This window comes from Bubalus kerabau, unplaced genomic scaffold, assembly GCF_029407905.1.
Source record: "Bubalus kerabau isolate K-KA32 ecotype Philippines breed swamp buffalo unplaced genomic scaffold, PCC_UOA_SB_1v2 scaffold_26, whole genome shotgun sequence".
Lineage (NCBI taxonomy): Eukaryota > Metazoa > Chordata > Mammalia > Artiodactyla > Bovidae > Bubalus > Bubalus kerabau.
This window is the reverse complement of record NW_026577880.1, coordinates 10791250-10799092: the sequence shown is the minus strand read 5'-3', so window position 1 is coordinate 10799092 and position 7843 is coordinate 10791250.

Here is a 7843-nt window from a genome sequence, read left to right as displayed (position 1 = left end):
GGGGTGGCGCTCGAGTCACTGCAGGGCCTAAGAGACCTCACCTAAGCGTGTGTCCGGGACCTAATTTTCCTCTCCAGGGAAGGCAGGGATCTCGGGGTTGCATTCCAGGCTCCCCCGGGGAGTCAGGCCTCGTCTCGAGGGGAAGCCAAGGACTCCGCTCTCCTCTCGAGTCGCGACGCGGGTCTCTTGGAGCCCCCTGAGCGGCCTCAAGGGAGTCCAGCCTCCTCTTCCGTTTGGAGAGAGGACCCGGGATTGCTCTCCAGGCCATGCAGGAAAAGAAGGCCCTCAGCTCGCGAGGACGGGGGCGTCTCAGGGGTTTCCTCGAGCTGCGGCGCCCGTGGGGGTTTTCTCCCGAGGCACGACGAGGATCTCAGGGAGCCTCTCGTGCGGCGCCAGGGAAGTCAGGTCTCCATGCGCGTGGCGAGGGGGAGCGCGTCCTGGCTCTCGAGTCACGGGAGGGGACTAGGGCCTCGAGACGCGTTGAAGAAGGACTCTCGAGGTCTTTGTCGGGGGGCGGCGGGAAACCCTCGTGTCCCTCGCCTTCTGCCGGGGACCTTAGGGAACTTCCCAGGGTGCCTCTGAGAGGCGAGGGATCCTGTGGAGGTGGCGGGGCCCCTCGGGACTCCGCTGGGTCTGGCGCAACGGAAGAGGGCCTCACCTCGAGGGGAGGCAGGCACCTCAGGCTTCCTCTGCGTTTCGGACTCCGACCGCAGGGTCCCTGCAGAGTTGGGACAGGAGAGTCAGGCCTCGTCTTGTCTGAGGAAGGGAACCCCGCTGGCCTCTCGAGTTGCTCGGGGGGTCTCAGGCCCCTCGTCGAGCTGTGTGTGGAACCCGCGGGTCTTTGCGGACGATGCACGGGGGTGGCAGTGCCCCTTCGTGTTGTGCCTTCACCCACAGGGTTGCCTTCGAAGAGGGGTCCGGGCCTCGGGTCCTTCTCAAGAGCGGACCGGGGAATCGGGGGCGTTCGGCCTGTGGCCCCACCCACGTGGCTCGTCTCGAATTTCCTCGTGAGACCGGCCTCATCCTGAGGTGCGCCGGGAAGGCCGGGAACCCCTTCCAGACCACGCAGGGGAATCGCCTCTCCTGTCGCGATCAGGAGGGGAGAAGGGGCTCAGAGGAAGCGGTGCCGGGACCCTCGGTGTTCCCCTCGGGGGAACCCGGCGTGTCGGGGGACTTTTGGGGGTCGCAGGAAGGCTGTCAGGGACCGTCTCGCCCTTCAGGGCGGAACAGGGGACTTCCCTTGAGACGCCGTCGCGGGCAAGGGCCTCATCTTGCCAAGCGGTGGGAACCACGTGGTTTTTCTCGAGTTGCGGCGGCATTCTCGAGTTACGACGGGGATCTCAGCCTTCCCCTTGGGTTGGCCCTGGGAAGCCCAATCTTCCCCTCGGGTTGCGAGGGAAAGCTGGGGGTGGCGCTCGAGTCACTGCAGGGCCTAAGAGACCTCACCTAAGCGTGTGTCCGGGACCTAATTTTCCTCTCCAGGGAAGGCAGGGATCTCGGGGTTGCATTCCAGGCTCCCCCGGGGAGTCAGGCCTCGTCTCGAGGGGAAGCCAAGGACTCCGCTCTCCTCTCGAGTCGCGACGCGGGTCTCTTGGAGCCCCCCTGAGCGGCCTCAAGGGAGTCCAGCCTCCTCTTCCGTTTGGAGAGAGGACCCGGGATTGCTCTCCAGGCCATGCAGGAAAAGAAGGCCCTCAGCTCGCGAGGACGGGGGCGTCTCAGGGGTTTCCTCGAGCTGCGGCGCCCGTGGGGGTTTTCTCCCGAGGCACGACGAGGATCTCAGGGAGCCTCTCGTGCGGCGCCAGGGAAGTCAGGTCTCCATGCGCGTGGCGAGGGGGAGCGCGTCCTGGCTCTCGAGTCACGGGAGGGGACTAGGGCCTCGAGACGCGTTGAAGAAGGACTCTCGAGGTCTTTGTCGGGGGGCGGCGGGAAACCCTCGTGTCCCTCGCCTTCTGCCGGGGACCTTAGGGAACTTCCCAGGGTGCCTCTGAGAGGCGAGGGATCCTGTGGAGGTGGCGGGGCCCCTCGGGACTCCGCTGGGTCTGGCGCAACGGAAGAGGGCCTCACCTCGAGGGGAGGCAGGCACCTCAGGCTTCCTCTGCGTTTCGGACTCCGACCGCAGGGTCCCTGCAGAGTTGGGACAGGAGAGTCAGGCCTCGTCTTGTCTGAGGAAGGGAACCCCGCTGGCCTCTCGAGTTGCTCGGGGGGTCTCAGGCCCCTCGTCGAGCTGTGTGTGGAACCCGCGGGTCTTTGCGGACGATGCACGGGGGTGGCAGTGCCCCTTCGTGTTGTGCCTTCACCCACAGGGTTGCCTTCGAAGAGGGGTCCGGGCCTCGGGTCCTTCTCAAGAGCGGACCGGGGAATCGGGGGCGTTCGGCCTGTGGCCCCACCCACGTGGCTCGTCTCGAATTTCCTCGTGAGACCGGCCTCATCCTGAGGTGCGCCGGGAAGGCCGGGAACCCCTTCCAGACCACGCAGGGGAATCGCCTCTCCTGTCGCGATCAGGAGGGGAGAAGGGGCTCAGAGGAAGCGGTGCCGGGACCCTCGGTGTTCCCCTCGGGGGAACCCGGCGTGTCGGGGGACTTTTGGGGGTCGCAGGAAGGCTGTCAGGGACCGTCTCGCCCTTCAGGGCGGAACAGGGGACTTCCCTTGAGACGCCGTCGCGGGCAAGGGCCTCATCTTGCCAAGCGGTGGGAACCACGTGGTTTTTCTCGAGTTGCGGCGGCATTCTCGAGTTACGACGGGGATCTCAGCCTTCCCCTTGGGTTGGCCCTGGGAAGCCCAATCTTCCCCTCGGGTTGCGAGGGAAAGCTGGGGGTGGCGCTCGAGTCACTGCAGGGCCTAAGAGACCTCACCTAAGCGTGTGTCCGGGACCTAATTTTCCTCTCCAGGGAAGGCAGGGATCTCGGGGTTGCATTCCAGGCTCCCCCGGGGAGTCAGGCCTCGTCTCGAGGGGAAGCCAAGGACTCCGCTCTCCTCTCGAGTCGCGACGCGGGTCTCTTGGAGCCCCCTGAGCGGCCTCAAGGGAGTCCAGCCTCCTCTTCCGTTTGGAGAGAGGACCCGGGATTGCTCTCCAGGCCATGCAGGAAAAGAAGGCCCTCAGCTCGCGAGGACGGGGGCGTCTCAGGGGTTTCCTCGAGCTGCGGCGCCCGTGGGGGTTTTCTCCCGAGGCACGACGAGGATCTCAGGGAGCCTCTCGTGCGGCGCCAGGGAAGTCAGGTCTCCATGCGCGTGGCGAGGGGGAGCGCGTCCTGGCTCTCGAGTCACGGGAGGGGACTAGGGCCTCGAGACGCGTTGAAGAAGGACTCTCGAGGTCTTTGTCGGGGGGCGGCGGGAAACCCTCGTGTCCCTCGCCTTCTGCCGGGGACCTTAGGGAACTTCCCAGGGTGCCTCTGAGAGGCGAGGGATCCTGTGGAGGTGGCGGGGCCCCTCGGGACTCCGCTGGGTCTGGCGCAACGGAAGAGGGCCTCACCTCGAGGGGAGGCAGGCACCTCAGGCTTCCTCTGCGTTTCGGACTCCGACCGCAGGGTCCCTGCAGAGTTGGGACAGGAGAGTCAGGCCTCGTCTTGTCTGAGGAAGGGAACCCCGCTGGCCTCTCGAGTTGCTCGGGGGGTCTCAGGCCCCTCGTCGAGCTGTGTGTGGAACCCGCGGGTCTTTGCGGACGATGCACGGGGGTGGCAGTGCCCCTTCGTGTTGTGCCTTCACCCACAGGGTTGCCTTCGAAGAGGGGTCCGGGCCTCGGGTCCTTCTCAAGAGCGGACCGGGGAATCGGGGGCGTTCGGCCTGTGGCCCCACCCACGTGGCTCGTCTCGAATTTCCTCGTGAGACCGGCCTCATCCTGAGGTGCGCCGGGAAGGCCGGGAACCCCTTCCAGACCACGCAGGGGAATCGCCTCTCCTGTCGCGATCAGGAGGGGAGAAGGGGCTCAGAGGAAGCGGTGCCGGGACCCTCGGTGTTCCCCTCGGGGGAACCCGGCGTGTCGGGGGACTTTTGGGGGTCGCAGGAAGGCTGTCAGGGACCGTCTCGCCCTTCAGGGCGGAACAGGGGACTTCCCTTGAGACGCCGTCGCGGGCAAGGGCCTCATCTTGCCAAGCGGTGGGAACCACGTGGTTTTTCTCGAGTTGCGGCGGCATTCTCGAGTTACGACGGGGATCTCAGCCTTCCCCTTGGGTTGGCCCTGGGAAGCCCAATCTTCCCCTCGGGTTGCGAGGGAAAGCTGGGGGTGGCGCTCGAGTCACTGCAGGGCCGAAGAGACCTCACCTAAGCGTGTGTCCGGGACCTAATTTTCCTCTCCAGGGAAGGCAGGGATCTCGGGGTTGCATTCCAGGCTCCCCCGGGGAGTCAGGCCTCGTCTCGAGGGGAAGCCAAGGACTCCGCTCTCCTCTCGAGTCGCGACGCGGGTCTCTTGGAGCCCCCTGAGCGGCCTCAAGGGAGTCCAGCCTCCTCTTCCGTTTGGAGAGAGGACCCGGGATTGCTCTCCAGGCCATGCAGGAAAAGAAGGCCCTCAGCTTGCGAGGACGGGGGCGTCTCAGGGGTTTCCTCGAGCTGCGGCGCCCGTGGGGGTTTTCTCCCGAGGCACGACGAGGATCTCAGGGAGCCTCTCGTGCGGCGCCAGGGAAGTCAGGTCTCCATGCGCGTGGCGAGGGGGAGCGCGTCCTGGCTCTCGAGTCACGGGAGGGGACTAGGGCCTCGAGACGCCTTGAAGAAGGACTCTCGAGGTCTTTGTCGGGGGGCGGCGGGAAACCCTCGTGTCCCTCGCCTTCTGCCGGGGACCTTAGGGAACTTCCCAGGGTGCCTCTGAGAGGCGAGGGATCCTGTGGAGGTGGCGGGGCCCCTCGGGACTCCGCTGGGTCTGGCGCAACGGAAGAGGGCCTCACCTCGAGGGGAGGCAGGCACCTCAGGCTTCCTCTGCGTTTCGGACTCCGACCGCAGGGTCCCTGCAGAGTTGGGACAGGAGAGTCAGGCCTCGTCTTGTCTGAGGAAGGGAACCCCGCTGGCCTCTCGAGTTGCTCGGGGGGTCTCAGGCCCCTCGTCGAGCTGTGTGTGGAACCCGCGGGTCTTTGCGGACGATGCACGGGGGTGGCAGTGCCCCTTCGTGTTGTGCCTTCACCCACAGGGTTGCCTTCGAAGAGGGGTCCGGGCCTCGGGTCCTTCTCAAGAGCGGACCGGGGAATCGGGGGCGTTCGGCCTGTGGCCCCACCCACGTGGCTCGTCTCGAATTTCCTCGTGAGACCGGCCTCATCCTGAGGTGCGCCGGGAAGGCCGGGAACCCCTTCCAGACCACGCAGGGGAATCGCCTCTCCTGTCGCGATCAGGAGGGGAGAAGGGGCTCAGAGGAAGCGGTGCCGGGACCCTCGGTGTTCCCCTCGGGGGAACCCGGCGTGTCGGGGGACTTTTGGGGGTCGCAGGAAGGCTGTCAGGGACCGTCTCGCCCTTCAGGGCGGAACAGGGGACTTCCCTTGAGACGCCGTCGCGGGCAAGGGCCTCATCTTGCCAAGCGGTGGGAACCACGTGGTTTTTCTCGAGTTGCGGCGGCATTCTCGAGTTACGACGGGGATCTCAGCCTTCCCCTTGGGTTGGCCCTGGGAAGCCCAATCTTCCCCTCGGGTTGCGAGGGAAAGCTGGGGGTGGCGCTCGAGTCACTGCAGGGCCTAAGAGACCTCACCTAAGCGTGTGTCCGGGACCTAATTTTCCTCTCCAGGGAAGGCAGGGATCTCGGGGTTGCATTCCAGGCTCCCCCGGGGAGTCAGGCCTCGTCTCGAGGGGAAGCCAAGGACTCTGCTCTCCTCTCGAGTCGCGACGCGGGTCTCTTGGAGCCCCCTGAGCGGCCTCAAGGGAGTCCAGCCTCCTCTTCCGTTTGGAGAGAGGACCCGGGATTGCTCTCCAGGCCATGCAGGAAAAGAAGGCCCTCAGCTCGCGAGGACGGGGGCGTCTCAGGGGTTTCCTCGAGCTGCGGCGCCCGTGGGGGTTTTCTCCCGAGGCACGACGAGGATCTCAGGGAGCCTCTCGTGCGGCGCCAGGGAAGTCAGGTCTCCATGCGCGTGGCGAGGGGGAGCGCGTCCTGGCTCTCGAGTCACGGGAGGGGACTAGGGCCTCGAGACGCCTTGAAGAAGGACTCTCGAGGTCTTTGTCGGGGGGCGGCGGGAAACCCTCGTGTCCCTCGCCTTCTGCCGGGGACCTTAGGGAACTTCCCAGGGTGCCTCTGAGAGGCGAGGGATCCTGTGGAGGTGGCGGGGCCCCTCGGACTCCGCTGGGTCTGGCGCAACGGAAGAGGGCCTCACCTCGAGGGGAGGCAGGCACCTCAGGCTTCCTCTGCGTTTCGGACTCCGACCGCAGGGTCCCTGCAGAGTTGGGACAGGAGAGTCAGGCCTCGTCTTGTCTGAGGAAGGGAACCCCGCTGGCCTCTCGAGTTGCTCGGGGGGTCTCAGGCCCCTCGTCGAGCTGTGTGTGGAACCCGCGGGTCTTTGCGGACGATGCACGGGGGTGGCAGTGCCCCTTCGTGTTGTGCCTTCACCCACAGGGTTGCCTTCGAAGAGGGGTCCGGGCCTCGGGTCCTTCTCAAGAGCGGACCGGGGAATCGGGGGCGTTCGGCCTGTGGCCCCACCCACGTGGCTCGTCTCGAATTTCCTCGTGAGACCGGCCTCATCCTGAGGTGCGCCGGGAAGGCCGGGAACCCCTTCCAGACCACGCAGGGGAATCGCCTCTCCTGTCGCGATCAGGAGGGGAGAAGGGGCTCAGAGGAAGCAGTGCCGGGACCCTCGGTGTTCCCCTCGGGGGAACCCGGCGTGTCGGGGGACTTTTGGGGGTCGCAGGAAGGCTGTCAGGGACCGTCTCGCCCTTCAGGGCGGAACAGGGGACTTCCCTTGAGACGCCGTCGCGGGCAAGGGCCTCACCTTGCCAAGCGGTGGGAACCACGTGGTTTTTCTCGAGTTGCGGCGGCATTCTCGAGTTACGACGGGGATCTCAGCCTTCCCCTTGGGTTGGCCCTGGGAAGCCCAATCTTCCCCTCGGGTTGCGAGGGAAAGCTGGGGGTGGCGCTCGAGTCACTGCAGGGCCTAAGAGACCTCACTTAAGCGTGTGTCCGGGACCTAATTTTCCTCTCCAGGGAAGGCAGGGATCTCGGGGTTGCATTCCAGGCTCCCCCGGGGAGTCAGGCCTCGTCTCGAGGGGAAGCCAAGGACTCCGCTCTCCTCTCGAGTCGCGACGCGGGTCTCTTGGAGCCCCCTGAGCGGCCTCAAGGGAGTCCAGCCTCCTCTTCCGTTTGGAGAGAGGACCCGGGATTGCTCTCCAGGCCATGCAGGAAAAGAAGGCCCTCAGCTCGCGAGGACGGGGGCGTCTCAGGGGTTTCCTCGAGCTGCGGCGCCCGTGGGGGTTTTCTCCCGAGGCACGACGAGGATCTCAGGGAGCCTCTCGTGCGGCGCCAGGGAAGTCAGGTCTCCATGCGCGTGGCGAGGGGGAGCGCGTCCTGGCTCTCGAGTCACGGGAGGGGACTAGGGCCTCGAGACGCCTTGAAGAAGGACTCTCGAGGTCTTTGTCGGGGGGCGGCGGGAAACCCTCGTGTCCCTCGCCTTCTGCCGGGGACCTTAGGGAACTTCCCAGGGTGCCTCTGAGAGGCGAGGGATCCTGTGGAGGTGGCGGGGCCCCTCGGGACTCCGCTGGGTCTGGCGCAACGGAAGAGGGCCTCACCTCGAGGGGAGGCAGGCACCTCAGGCTTCCTCTGCGTTTCGGACTCCGACCGCAGGGTCCCTGCAGAGTTGGGACAGGAGAGTCAGGCCTCGTCTTGTCTGAGGAAGGGAACCCCGCTGGCCTCTCGAGTTGCTCGGGGGGTCTCAGGCCCCTCGTCGAG